Source organism: Thermobia domestica, chromosome 17 (genome assembly GCF_964235325.1).
Source record: "Thermobia domestica chromosome 17, izTheDome1.hap1.1, whole genome shotgun sequence".
NCBI lineage: Eukaryota > Metazoa > Arthropoda > Insecta > Zygentoma > Lepismatidae > Thermobia > Thermobia domestica.
Window position 1 is genome coordinate 176,572,542 of NC_137470.1, and position 15,732 is coordinate 176,588,273.

The following is a 15,732-nucleotide window of genomic DNA, read 5'->3' on the forward strand; positions in this document are numbered from 1 at the left end:
CCAAAATGTCTTTGTATATTTATGGTGTGCGTGTGTCCATTCGTAAGGAAGACAAGAAATCTCAACAACTATTTGACGGATCGCGACTAAAGTTGGTGACGATGAAGAGAGTCAAAAATTAGGAACCAAGTTCGTTGATGGATGAGATATGTGAACCGGAAGTGGTGGAAATAAACCATTTCCGGTTTTAGCGTTGATCATTATAGAGCAAAGACGGTTATAAATAGCGAGAATTGGTTTTCTTCACTCGATTAAGCGTCCCAAGAATGCACTTCATATTTACCCTTCTCCAGTGATAAAAACCGTAAGTGATAAAAACATACCACACCTTTCTGCTTTGATATTGATCTACATGCAGAAAATGATGAGATGGCGAAACTCTTTTTTTTTTTTTTTTTTTTTGGAAGCAATTTCGCGTTCCAAAAATAAATTCTACGCCCACTCTAATTTCTGTACTAAAACCGAAAAGGTGCTAGAATCTAACTACCATTTCCGGTTTCAATATTAACACTCCGTAAAAACCACCTAAACGTTTTAGGGTGTAGAAAATGTCCTCTATAAATAACACGGGAAAGATTTTTCAGTTTCGCAGAAAACCTCTCTACAGTTGGATTTTTTTTTTATCACTTACTTAGGTAATGCTAACGTAAATGTACAAGCATACCGAATTTCAAGTTTTTATTCCAATTTAAAGTACCTAAAATATGAGATTATAGGTCCAAAAAAGGTCCATTTAAAAAAAACATTGGGAATTTCCTCATCCCCCTTTAGACCCCCTAAAAATTAAAAATTTTCACCCTTGGTTTTTTTTGTGTGTGTGTGTGTGGTTTAATCCCAAAGAGGTACAATTATGCAAAATTTCAACTTTCCACGTAAACCAGAAGTATCCGTAATTTTATGTCAGTTTATGTAGTTTTATACATAGTTAGGATGGTTTTTAAAAAATATCCCATCAAATATTTTCCACAAACGTATAATCTGCTTTTCATTTAATTGTTATTACTTATCAACATATAAAATAATCCCTTGATTTGTTATTTCACAACTAAGACGAAACAAAATATTAGTCTTTGAAACATTTCTTTCTTTTTTTTCATTTGTTTTTCCCTTTTTTTTAATCCTCTGTCTAAAACTCTGGCCTAGCCAGCGGAACGGAACCTATCTACCAGTTCCAGTGATGTGTCACTTCGATTCGTCCGTTGTCTAGCAACAACTGATGCACTCCCCCTGCGAGACCCCGTCTTATTCACCATATCTCTCTCTCGCCAACGTCTCCCCCTCTTCGGTTTGGTTGTATGACTGGATGGAATTAGAAAGTAACTGGTGTGTGAATGTGGACGCCTGGATGGGTTTTCTGTTGTCATGAATTGTGCTGTTATATACCTAGCTATGGTGACAGTTGTCCGTGGAGTTGTCCACGGAACTTGGACTGTGCATATCTTGTGATTGTTACGAACTCTCTAGTGCGAGGCCATTGCGTAAAACGAGGACAGCGCCGAGCGGCGACACAAGAAACCTAGACTCGCTTCGTAGCTAGTCCAACGGGACACGGATTCGTCTCACAGAGTAGAAACGATCACAGACCATACCCTCCACAAGCATACCGTCCTTATGCCCAGTCCTTCTTTGCCTCTATCTCTATCCTACGACGCTTCTCAAACTTTATTCTTCGCTTATCTTCTGTTCCGTGGTGAGTTTTGTATCTGTTTTATGTGGTGTATTTTGTTCCGGAGTGTGTGCGCGTCGGTGAATGTTTTTGTGCAGACTCGAGGTTAACGTTGCGGCATGAGTTTACCGCCGCCATTTGCTCTGTGCCGCTGCGGTCTGACAATTGTTGCATCTGCGAAACAGGTGTCAGCTACCATTCTGCCTCAGAACGCTATCCTTGACAGCTAGACATCACCGCAATACTTACCCCTATTAACAAAAACACCAAGATTTACCTTATATATAGATACATCTTCCGGTAGAGTTTAAAAAAAGATTTTTTGTATAATAAGCCAATATATTATATATATATGATTGTCATGAACTTATGAAAAAGAATTTTAGTGGCTAATAAGACATCATCATCGAAAAAAGGTGCTTTATTATTAATTATATTGACTACATCTGTCATTTATTACAGTTTTCTTTTTCTAGAAAAGTACCTGTGATTAGTGAAATCTGTTAAAAATCCGTTGAGGGACGAAACCGAAAGCAATACATATAAAGCTGGGAGCATTTTTGTTTGTTTGTTACATAGTAATATAAGAAACAAGTGAGAAATATAGTAGCTAACGCCAAAATATTTTGACATCGTGATACAAAACCATACAGCAAGATTTTTTGTGATTTGTATTTATCTTTAAGAAGAGCCAAAAAATATAGATATAGATATAGATATACTTTTGATCTATCTTGAAAGGACACAAATTCCTTAATAGAGTAAGAAATTTTTTCCTCGCATTTTACCAAAATACAAATTGGGGAATTTTCAAACAATATTGTTAGCACATACCTGTTAGAGATAAGACTTTAGTTTTCAGAAACACTTAACACTTTGTAGAAAATTCGAGATTATTTGTCTGAAAAACTGATACTCAACAAAGATCTGCGTTAAACGGAGAGGATACCAAAGAAAGCATTTTTCTAGAAGATAAATTAGCAGATACAACGAACTCTTTATCAAATAGTGCTAACAAGAATTTTTTGTCATTTTTTCCTTATTTTTTGAATACAATTTTTTGTAGAACAACTAAATCAAGAGAGAGGCTCTGGACTGTGAATAAACGCCAAATGAATTGTGTTCCTGATATGTCCCAAAAAGACATAGAAGAAAATGTTTGTGAATAGTGAAATCAATTAGTGCGTTAATACACCTGTATAGCATCAACTTGTTGCTTGTTTCGTGTTAGTGATTTGGTTTTCAAGCATTGTTTTATTCTCATTATGCCGCGCTGTTATATGGTGAAGAAAACAAAGTACCAAGCGTCGCAGAAGGAATGGGATGAACCTCCTAGCGCCCCCATCAGTCCAACGGAAGGATGTGTAGCACCATCTACCGCCCCTGGAGTTTTTTACACCCCGTTTGCAGCGTCTGTATCACCCCAAAGAAGTAAGTAATATTTATATTCTTCGTTTTAAAAAAAAATGTTTTTAGATACATATATGAAACCTAAAATGTTGAAGGACATTTGAAATGTGGTTGAACTTTAGAAAGCCATTTTGTGATACGTTGTTGAGACTCATAGTAACATCAAATTGCAGCATGTGTATGACCAATTTTGAGCACATATGTTATAATTTGAGAAACACAGGTGGCAATTATGGTTTAGAATATATAATAGCATTTTTTGTAATATTTCATCCTTGCAATTTTTAATAATATATAATTTATCTTAATATGTGAAATAAACAAATCTTAAATTTGTTGGATAGGTCATGATTTCTAACGCTAACATAGATCAAACTATTAGCTTCTCATTACTGTTAGTGGGAATTCTATTAGTAAAAAAAAATAGACAAAGTATAAATTAAAATACAGAAAAAATAAAATACAATATGTATATGTATATGCGTCTTCCGCCTAACACAATAAGGTATCAGCTTTTACTATATATATATATATATATATATATATATATATATATATATATGTGTGTGTGTGTGTGTGAAACGAAGACACATAACTTGTGAGCATGGCTATTTGTGTAAAAATATTAATACAAACCAACGTAAAGGGTCATTACGTGTATGTTATGTTTACTACTCACTGTAGTGCATATACTCAATTGCAACTACATATTTCGAACTAATTGAACTTTACCCATATGATAGGAACATTCTAAAATTTGTCCCCATTTCGGAAACTGTATTGGAGCAATGTAGCCAGGTCAAGAAGCCTTCTTACACATTGATACAACTGTATGTGTACGTTTATGTACAGGGATAAGAATTAAACCTGTGCTAACAGGATTTATAAAATCGAAATATCGAACCATTCCAAAACTGTATAATATTATCACAGCACATTAAGCCAATACTGAAATATTATTCAACTTATATGATAACAAAATAATTGCGTACTGTTATTGGAATAGTTGAATTACAAAAATTTGAAAAAGATCTCGTATTTAGAAAAGCTTGAGTATGACAGAAGCTGAAAACAACTGAATTTATACTCCAATTGTAGACGAAATTCTGATTTTAATATCTCTGTGCTATGGGAAAACCTTGAGTAATATACATTGCATATAACTCTATGGTCTATGGAACTCGGTGGTTTAATGCCACATTCACAAAAGTTATTTATTAACTTCTGTCCTTAGTCAACTGGGTCCAGTTTCTACTTTGAATTTAACCGGACGCATATTCTCGTTTTATTGATGTTGAAAGGAAAACTAATAACAATTAGTAGATTGTTATCGATTGTTCGATTGTTATCCATGTATATAAACGTACATATATAGATATATATCGATGTGTAAGAACGCTTCTTTACCTGGCCACATTGCTGGATTACAGTTTCCAAAATGGAGACAAAATTTTTAGAATGTTCTCATCTAAAGTAAACATATATAATGATTTAATATATATATATATATATATATATATATATATATATATATATATATATATATATATATATATATATATATATATATATATATATATTAAAATTAATCAATGCAGCATCTCATATTTATACTTAAAATGTTATTTAATTTTTACCTCATGCTAATTATGCAGTAAGTGAATAAATCATTTCCCTTATTAAATTAATCATATAAATTAAACAAAATGCAACGTAATTTAAAAGCTTGATACAAGATATAGATATTACTATATTAAGATGCAAAACGTACTGAAAATATTGGTAACTAATAATTTTTTATGCAAGTTTAATTGCTGTAATTAAATTTATTGTTTACAACTACGGATTCATTTCAATAATGTGGAAATTAACAAAATAAATAAATTTCTTTTGAAGATGACCAATGGAAAGTGAATCTGCTTTAAATGAGGACATATTGCGTTATTTAATTAATATGACTATGAAAATGCAATACATCAAGAGAAAAATATAGTTTGGTACAAATAATCGAAAATAAATCTTTTTGCATGATAATAACTTGAATTTTCATTTAAGTGAAGTGACCATAAACACAACAAATCAAGAAAAATATAATATGGTACACCCAATGATGAATGAATCTCTTTTGAATGAATATATATCTTAAAATTTACCTTATTAATATCGCAATAAGAAAATAGATCAAAATAAATAATAAATTGACACAATTTATTGCAAAATTCATTTCTTCTGAATGAAAACTCCCTTGAATTTGCTTCAATAACGTGACCATATATACATATAAAGAGACACATACCGTGATATGATCAGTTTTCAATGATTTTTTTTTTTTTTTTGAATAAAGATATTACAAATTTGAGTAAGTAATGTGAGCATAAATACTTCAAGAAAAGTGCTATATTGGGTACGTATAATGGGAAATGCGATTTTTTTAATTAGAATATTTTCAGTGTAGCCAGAAATAAAATCATAGATGTATCAAGAAATATGATGTTTTGTTATAATCAATGTAGAATACATCTCTTAAAATTGAATACCATGAATTTGCATAATTAATATGCCCATGAATACAAACAATCAAGACAAAATACTATTTGGATCAAAAGATCCAATATATTTCAATTAAAAATGTTCTTTTAGGTTTCATATCTGGGGAACTACATGTAATTGTAGCCAAGCCCAATGTGCTTATTTCGTAGAAAATACGAAATCTCGATTTAAGGGCCGTTCAGAAATTTTCTGGCCCATGATCCAAATACTATCAAAAGATGGAATATATTTCAATTAAAAATGGGCCCGTTCAAAAATGTTGTGGCCCTTGATCCAAAAAAAACTAATTTTTGGCCAAGATCGGAATCTTTTGATCATTTTTAAAATCATTCCTGAAGTTCTTGTTTTCTATGTTACCCATATAAAATCTAATCCCTTTCAAATGAGAGCAACATGGGGTTTACACAAGTTGATAACAAAATAGCGGAATCTTACAAATTAGAACGTTGATAAATGTAGACAAATAACTATTTAAATATGAAATGCAGCAGCAATTCATATTTTACACTACTTTTTCTAAATGTTCATAATTACACAAAAATATGTACGTTTATGTAGATAGCATTAATTTACTTTAATAATTTGGAAATGTATTAAATGAGTATATTAAACCGTTCTATTTATACGAGGTGTATAATACTGTAACTAGCAAGTAATAAATATTAAATCTGTATCTATTATTTATTATTATTTTATACAAAATAGAATATATATAACTATTTTATGTATATGTTCAGTAGACTATAATTAATTCTGTGCAGTCTACTGAAATAATTTAAGTACTTTAATAACGTTAACCCTTATAACGTTAAAGCTTTAAGTAAAGTCACCACTTCTTTGTTTTAATATGTTCAAAAGATGCATAATCCATTACTCCAGTACTGTTCAACATAAGATATTAGCTTAAAGTAACGTTGAGGTCCATAACACTTGGGAAGCTTTCCAGTTTCAACTTTATAAATTTCCTTTACCGTTTTATGGATATTTTATTTTCATGAAATTTTATTTGTTTTCTTTTAAATGTTGTTTCAGACTAGTTAAATTCATTATTATAATTTTCAAAATTTATTTTTGGTTCTGTAATATTGTTTCTTTTTAATATTTCTTTTTAAACTTACGTTGTTTTATTACGTGTTTTTCATTTACATTTTCATTTTTTTCCTTTCCAATAGGGCAGTTCGTTTAGGGTAGAATGTTGGTCCATTGTTCTGCGTTCTGGCGGAGACAAATGGCCTTTCTTTTGACGTACCCGTTAAACCCCTATCCAATCAAAACTGACGTCGGAAAATGGTAAGAAATTGATGAATTTGATTGGTTACCTCATGTGACGACATTCCAGGACATTCAAAAGTTAAAAATTCCCAACTGTACTTTCATTGAAATAAATGTTTCGCAACAACAAAACTGGCGGTTGTATGGAAAACTGGTAAATGCGACAGAGGAAAGGAGAAATCAGGAACGACATGACACACCTAAGGGAATTAGTAATTGTCTAGTATTCATTTGCTTTTCTCATTTTGGTTTCTGTGTTGCATCAGCTCACTTCTTTCTTGCACTTGTTTCTTAGTTAACCTCAACAGCATAATCAAAGCTTGCATAATAGTATCTCATACTAGAAAATTTGTAAAAATATATCTAAAATATTAGTGCATCTAGACAATATACTAACCAGGACCGGCCCTAGGCAATTCGCCGCCCCGTAGAATGGCATTATTTGCCGCCATTCTCTCTACAAAAAGAACAAATCTTAAAAACCAGGATATTAAGTATGCTATTCTATCGTAAACAACGAAAGAGAGGGAAAGGTCACTCGCACTCCGAAACGTCTAATCACTACAAATACAATCTCGTTGTGTCTGTTTTTTCTTCAAATAGTAATCCATTATGTTAGTGAAAGATAAAGCAAACACACTTGTTGAGAAAAAATGGTAATCCTTTTCATAGAATTCAATATCGAGTTTCAATCTCAATATATCAGTTTACAATCCCAGTGCAAGTAGATATTTTATCTTGATGTTTTGATTTTCCTTTTACATCTGTTAGAAAATAAAAGAAAAATGTTTCCACCTTCAATGATAAGGAACTTGTTTGGGACAAAGACAAGACTAGTTTTCATATCAAAACTGTGATAACCAACTAAGTGGAACAGGTGTTCGTTACTGTTCGAGAATAGAGTTCTTGTATTTGACAACAATCAAAGAATTCATGCTGGGATTTGTTTGAACATTTGCTTTAGCACTGTCCATGTGACCTTAAACTAATGCGATCTAAACATGATTTAAAAGTGTAGTATTTAAATAGAAGGTCAGCATAGTAAATTTAACTATTACTAGCTGAACCTGCGCTGTCTACTAAGCGTATCGTTGTGTTATGACCATAAGTCTTCTTCCCACTGTGCATGTTCCTTACTCACACAATTAAGGATAGGAGACTCACAAAGGAAGTGAATTGCTATGCATAGATGTTGAAGTGAGTTTGTAGCAAATATGTAGAAGTAACACGATATCAAGTAGAAATATTTTTTTCTAATAAATCCATATCCATCCGAGTACACTTCATTGCATTTCTTGAGGCCTTTGAAGCTGCCAGCATGCAATAGGTATTGCCATTCAGATTTAATCAAATCGCCTGTAATGTCTGTCATCCCGCCATACGTAACTTCTCCATTGGTTGCCTAACACCATAGTTTCGACCTGCAACAATAGGGCGTGTCATTTTTGAGGGTGAAATATACTTTTTGCAATTTTTCATGATGAGGGGTCTTGAAAGTATGCTTTTAGGTATAAGAAAGTCAAATCCACACTTAGTTTTGTGAATAAAGAAATTCTAGCTAGGTAAATCAAGATTTGAATATAGCACAAGAGCAGTTTTCGTAATTTCATACTGAAATACTTTCAGAAATGTCATCTGATGCTATAAAATAAATTATTTTTCCGTATGAAACATTTTATTAATCATCAAACATATTAATAAAGCTAGAGGTACAGTAAGAAAGCGTATATAACCAAAACTTTGAGAAAACACTCAATAAAATTTCTGCATACATAGACGTACGTATTGAAATACTGTATTTATACTTTATATTGTTGCATTGAAGTTACTAAAAACAGAAATCATTATTTTGATTACGTACTATTATACTTTATAATTGTTTTAGTAAAACCATGTAACATTTTTCATGTTTGAAGTGTGTAGCTTCTGTTACAAATCTTGAGAAACACATTTTTCATTCATTATAAAAATATCTTACTCAACCACATTAACAAACTACTAATTTTCAATTATAATGATTATTTTGTAACTGCTGCATCATACAGTTCATACACTTCTTACTACTATAGTATTACTATATATATATATATGCTACATTTGTGTTACATTTTGTGATAACCTCAACAAGTAAGCAATACTATTAACGCACAAGTTATTCACAAAACAAGTTCCATTATGTCCTGTTTTGATTCATTTTCGGACATCATCTGTGGACTTGCTTCTTAAACTATCACGTACCCCTCACGTTTCTCATGGGTATAGACTTTTGCTGCTGCCTCTGTGACTTGTTTCATACACCTTTCCATAGATTGAGCGTGATTTGGCCACTGTGGTACTTTCATCGGAACATCTACAAATTTCTTTACTACTTCTGTTGAAAGTTTGCATGTCAAGGGAAGTTCATAAACACCTTTAGACCAGTCGATCATCTCTAAAACGAACGAGGCATTGGGGTCGATAGCAGGTGTTTTGCTCGGACGTACAGAGAGATTTCCTTGTACTGCCTCACTTCTCATGTTAAGTATCTTTTGAAGTACAGCATCCACAACAATCTTCTTCTGCATATTAAGTCACTGCAGTTGAAACAAGATATGGCGGGGCCCTTTTTCTCAGCAATGCTTGACTTTGATGTTGAACCAGCAGGGTAATAGACACTAACAATGTATTTCACTATCCGCCTAAGATTTATGAGATATTTGACATTAAGTCCATATTTAAAACCCACAAACGACGCACTCTATTTGCTGTAGTCAACCATCTTGAATGACTGACTGGACCAATTTCAAGAAGCGCCACATCCCATGGAGGTTTTCCAGTGTGAATCGCCTGTGTAATCTGATATCTGTATGCTTGATCTGTAGATAAATCTTTTACGATATTTTCACTCAGCGCAATAAGAGGCTCTCCAATTGGGAGTTTTTGCTAGGAAGGATCGATTTCAAGTACAGTAACTTCGTCTAGCATATCTCCAATAGTACATTTCCACTGATTGCTAGACAAAATTATGCCATCCAGTGTTGTGATTAAGTGTCGCAAAGGTAACCCGCTGGTGTGAAGAGCAGACACTAACCAATTTAGCTTACGACCGAGTTTGACTTCTATCCAATGCATAGTACGACCTTCCCAACCAGTGTTGACGTTAGTAGAATCACCTCCAATTGCTTGTAAGATTTTATCAATGCCCTTCTAAAATCTTCAAGATTATCTGCAAAAATTTCAGCATGCTTTTTATTGTCACAAACTTTCTGAGGAGTGAAATGATAAAGATAGCGTCCACCTGGCTCGCTGTAAACAGAATAGTGTTATTCTCATATAATCCCAGGGAACTGGTGATTTGAATTTAATGCTACCAACATAACGTTCGTAATATCTTCACGACCGTCAAAGAAGATGCAGTCGATTATATCTTGCTGACAGAACTCATCAAATTCTTGATCCACGGATTTCATTTTTTTTTTCTTGTTCTTTCTTCACTTTATTGTGATCAATCACAAGCCTTTGGTCTTTGTCGGTCATCAAGCTAACATCCATAAGAGCGGCAGTAGATATGGCAGCTGTGGCACGCAAGCCGACACCATACCAAATGCTCTGCATGACAACATAGCTTAATGACGGGAATTCAGAGGGTAACAAATCTTTGCCGGTTCCAATCAAATTACTCCTATGTGTAAATGTATTACGTTTTGTTTTTGTCTTAGAAGTCATTGTAAAGAAACATCAAGAAACCACGATGTTAATATAAGGACTAGTTGAAAAAGTTTACACACTCAAATTTGAAGCTCTCAATCTTATACCCTTGGAGTTATTACATAACAAATGTGAAAACTTTAGCACCCATTTAAAATTGAAAATTTATCTAATTTAATGATTGTAGAATATAAATTTGACATAATATTAAAACTGTAATTCAGCAATGTGCAAATAGATAAAACTAATCTTAACAAGCATGTATTTTCGCTCAATAAATGAAATACAACGCTGGCTCCATCTATGAACAACAAAAGTAAATTTGTAAAAAAACCAACGAAAATGACAAAACTTTGGACTGATATTTACCTAGCAAAACAACATTATATCGAATTTGTAAATATATGCTTCGATATATAATGTCAAGTATCAACTTTTTAGCACCCCTCATTTTAGGATTTTGAAAATTGAAAAAATCGACACGCCCTACTGCAACAATGTTAATCTTATGGGATCAAAACGGCCCCTAAAATGTTGAATAAAACAATAACGACATGGTTTTAGAAAATTTAAATGAGAACTGGAGAATCTATATAAAATTTGGAATCGACTAGTGAAAACGGCACGCTTCTAGCACTTGCGGTTTTCGAGATCTTATTGTCGAAAGGATTGCGGACAAACATATAAACGTAGAATTTTAATATATAGACTAGCTGAACCTGCACTCTCTATATAGCGCATCATTTACATATGAGCATGAACTTCCTTGTCATTCCTCACAACATCTATACATGCCTCTTTATAGACACAAGTCAAAGATTTGAGTCTACTTGTTTTTTGAAATTCTAATTCCTATATGACCAGTGTTTTTCTTTCTTCCTGCATGTAGTATGCAATTAGCAAATACATCACACACACAATTAATTATAATGTCAGTGATATATGGTGCTCATTGAGCAAAACACTCCAAATTATATTCATCTTAGACAGAAGAAATGGTTATTCTTCCTTGTTCAGTATCATTTGCCCATAATACAAACGCCAGAGAGATATTCTACTCCCATATACAATTATATGGTGTTGGAATGTATAACTCGTAGGATGTGATGTTTTACTTTTTTTTTAATTCGAACACTTCCAATGTATCCCTAAAAATCTAATAAAGAAATAACGGTCATGTTTTCAAAATATTCAATTAGAACTGGACAATCTACACAAAATTTGGAATCGATCAGCGAAAACATCACGTTTCTAGCACTTCTGCTTTTGAGATCTCATTGTCGACAGGATTGGGGACAAACATATAAATCTAGCATTTAATAGATAGATACTAGAATATTAGTAAAAATATTTTTTTTAAATATTAGTACACCTATACAATATACTAGGATATTCAAAAACATTTAACAGTGATCTCAAGTACCCTACTTTAAAATTTATCATTGCTGAAACGTCCTTGCATTCCAACTTTTCGGCCCTCCTGTGGAGCCTTGCTCTCGGAGGATAAATTGCAGTAAAGGATATAAAAAACATAAAAGAATAGAATTCACCGGAGTAGATCAACTAAGATATATCTCGTAAATTGTTGCTTATTATTCTTCAAGTAGTGAAGAGATCAAGGCGTACCTTTACCACTCTTTCATGGCTTTTCTATTTCTTTGATGTTTTATTTATTTTACCTTTATTTATTCCCCGTGGACAAGGTTTTAGGTGACTCTCGACACTTGAAAATGCTAAGAATTTCCAGAATAAACTTAAGCTTTTAGACCTGCGCGTGGAATATAAACACAGTCAATCGTTCGGTTGAGATCGAGTGTGGTCTGTAAACACATTTCGACGAAGAGGATGGTGCAGTTTATAATCTTCATCTGCTGTTCTAATTTGTCAAGTAAGTCATTTAATAGCCAATCCTAGGATTGGATGGTTTTCAGGAAATTTACTTTTTTCTTTCGTTTTTCTCTTTTTCTTTGTATGTCTCTGAAGAAAGACTGATAGCCATCCGTAAATGAGGGTTAAAGTAAGTAAGATGATGAGTTCGTCTATTTATCTATTTTGTTATAATAGTTCTACCATAGAGTAATAATATAGTATAAGAGGTTTCAGCTGCTCTTCCCGCTGAAACTGTGAGGACTGGTGGCGCCGCCACTCAAGGAAGTTGGATACCACGAACTATTAAAAGCAAGAACGAATCAAATCATTCAGAGCGTGTGAGTCTGATGGAATTAGCCAATGATACACTTAGCTACTGCCAGTAGCAGACGACGCAGTTAGTTACAACTCTAGCCGGTAGTGTCGCAGAGTCACTTTCGTTGCATTGTGGGAGCGATCTGAATTTCCATTAGGAATATATAGGGAGTGGTTCATTAGGGTTCTACGCTAGTATTAACGACAGCACGTTTAGTTCTGAAACATAGTTACGTATGTTCCAGCATAACTCTAGAATGCCTGAAGTAATTTTAAATGACCGATATTAGTGTCGAATCATTAGTTTTCAGAGCCTCTAAGTTAACTGGTTGCAGTTCGAATACCGTTTAAGTCCAACTTCATTTCCTAATGGAAGCAAGAACCCCTTTGCACTCCTAGGGGGAGTGGGAGAGGCAACCACAAAAATGATTTTTTTTAAAAAAAAGAAAACTGATAGTAATATCAAATTCATAGTGTCTTTCAAGTTCAAATTCAACCTTCATTAGGGGTAAGGCCCCCTAGCACATCTAGGGAAAATAGAAAGGGTAACATATAAAATGATAGAAAATGACCATTATCTGTGTCGAGTCCATATTCTTCTGAGTCACTGAGATGAATAGTGACAAACTCGATACTGTTTATACCAAAGTTAACTCCCATTACTTCCCATGGGGGGTGACATGAAAAAAAAATCAGCCATAATTAGTACCGAATCAATAGTTTTTAGGGTCCCTACGTTGGTTGGCGACACTTCCTATACCATTTAGGTCTACATTTAACCCCCCATTAACATCCCTAGGATGGTGGGAATGGGTTGATATGTAAAAATATTCGAGTCTAATCCATAGTTCTCGATGTCGCTGAGATTAATAATTACGTTCCCGCTAGCGTTAAAGTACAGCTTCCATAGGCATGGGGGAGGAGCAATGAAAAAATCTCAAATGGCTGAGATTAGTGTCGAATCTATAGTTTAGGTTCGTGAAGATATTAGGTTATAATCGCGAATACATTTAATCCTAAATTGAGGCACGATTGAGCATGTCATCTGGATTGGGAATTTACAAGCACAAAAGACGAAGTCCTTGCTCGCATATTTATATATATTTGAATGTATGTGTATGAATATATATTTCAGTGTTACTTTGAAACGTCTGGAACAATTTCAGCCAAACTTGACAGGTATATTACTCTCAATCTTAAAAACAAAAGTGTGGAAGTAAGACACCACAAGGGGACGGATGAGGGTTGGAATGAGTGACATGTAAAATTAAAGTTAGACGAGGTGATATTGGTGTGCGATCCATAGTCTTCGAGGTCACTGAAACGAACAGTGACGCACCCAATGCCGTTTAAATTCAAGCTCATCCGAAGTGAAGATGTTGGGGAGAGGTAAAAGAAAAAGACTGGGATTTGTGTCTAATTCATGGTTTTCGAGGTCGAGAAAACGTCTGATCCGTTTGAGAAGTCTTTCGCAAAATAGTTAGGAATCACTTCAAGCTGCTTCTTTCAATCATATCAATTCTATTAAAGACGTATCCTGTATGGGTGGGATGTTTGAATATTTATGCCAGAGTAGAGTATCTTCTACATTTTTATTATCACACTTTGAAATAAATATTCTAAGGTTAAGGAGATTCAAAAATGTTCCCATAAACCTACTCTCCCCGTGCGAAGAGTGGACATTTCAGCTAGTGCACATAAATGTATGTCTATGTGTATATGTATGCTCCAGCATAACTCTAGATTGCCTGAAGCAATTTTAACCAAATTTGGTACACGCATTACTTACAGTCTAGGAAACAGTACTGTGGGGTTACGATTCCCCTGACAAGTAGGGGGATGGGGAGGCCGAGGTGACATAAACGAATGATCTAAAACGACCAATATTAGTGTTAAATTTATAGTTTTCGGCGTTGCTAAGATGAATTCTAGTACCTCCGATACCTATGCTGACACACACACACACACACACACACACACACACACACACAAATAATAATGAAAAACAACCAACATTAGTATGGAATCAAAAACTTCCAGCGTCTGTAAGTTAGTTGGTGGCAGTTCTACTGTTGTTTATATCCAAATTAAGCCCCCCAGTAAGGAAAAGACCATTTCAGCACTTCTAGGAGAGTGTGAGAGAGAGGCATATAAAAATGGTCGAAACCGACCGATATTAGTGTTGAATCCATAATTTTTGTGGCCGCTTAGATAAATAGTTACACTTTATATGTCGTTTAAGTCCAAGTCCAGTTCCCGTAGCACGTTTAGGTAGAGAAGAAACCGTGACATGTAAAAATAACTGAAAGAACCATATTAGGGTCGAATCCACGCTTTTAGGGTCGCTGTACTGAATCGTGACACTCTCGATCCGTGCTGCTTAAGTCCAAGTTCAGTCTCCATCAGGACGCTTGGGGGAGGATGACACGCAAAATAGTCGAAAAACACTGATATTAGTGTCAAAATAATCATTTTCTGGATCGATAAGTTAATTGAGGACAGAACCGATAACGTTTTAGCTAAAATCCAGTTCCGACTGTGGGTAAGAACCTATGGTGCCTGTAGGAGCTGTGAGAAAGGAAAGGGTGTAGTATTTAATCCTTGGTTTCTGGGATCATTGAGATGAACAGTGGCATTTCCGATTACATTTAAGTACACATTCAGCTGTTACTAGCAACCCAGGTAGGCGAAAAGGGAATGATATGCAAAAAATAATCGAAAACGATCAATGTTATTGTGCAATCCATAGTCTCTTCTGTCGATGAGTTGAGTAACCACATTTCAGTTATCGTTAAAGTCCGAATTCAGACCGCATCTGCATTTTGAAGTGGGAAACGGTGAAATTTAAATGTTTGAAATGACTGAGGTTACTGTCGAGTCTATCGTGGTTTGTCGTCGATTACTGTCTTTTCGAGGTCGCTTAGCTGTTGTGATCTGATACCTATGACAATCCCCAATCCCAA

The 15,732-nt window shown here is 34.0% G+C and overlaps 1 long non-coding RNA gene across 1 annotated transcript; it reads left to right on the forward strand.

Moving 5' to 3' along the window:
* Window positions 1-1,279: 1,279 nt before the first annotated feature.
* Window positions 1,280-7,018, forward strand: LOC145674511 (uncharacterized). The gene is made up of 2 exons (XR_014128959.1): window positions 1,280-3,097; window positions 6,799-7,018. It is a non-coding gene; the product is annotated as an uncharacterized LOC145674511 (long non-coding RNA).
* Window positions 7,019-15,732: the final 8,714 nt, after the last annotated feature.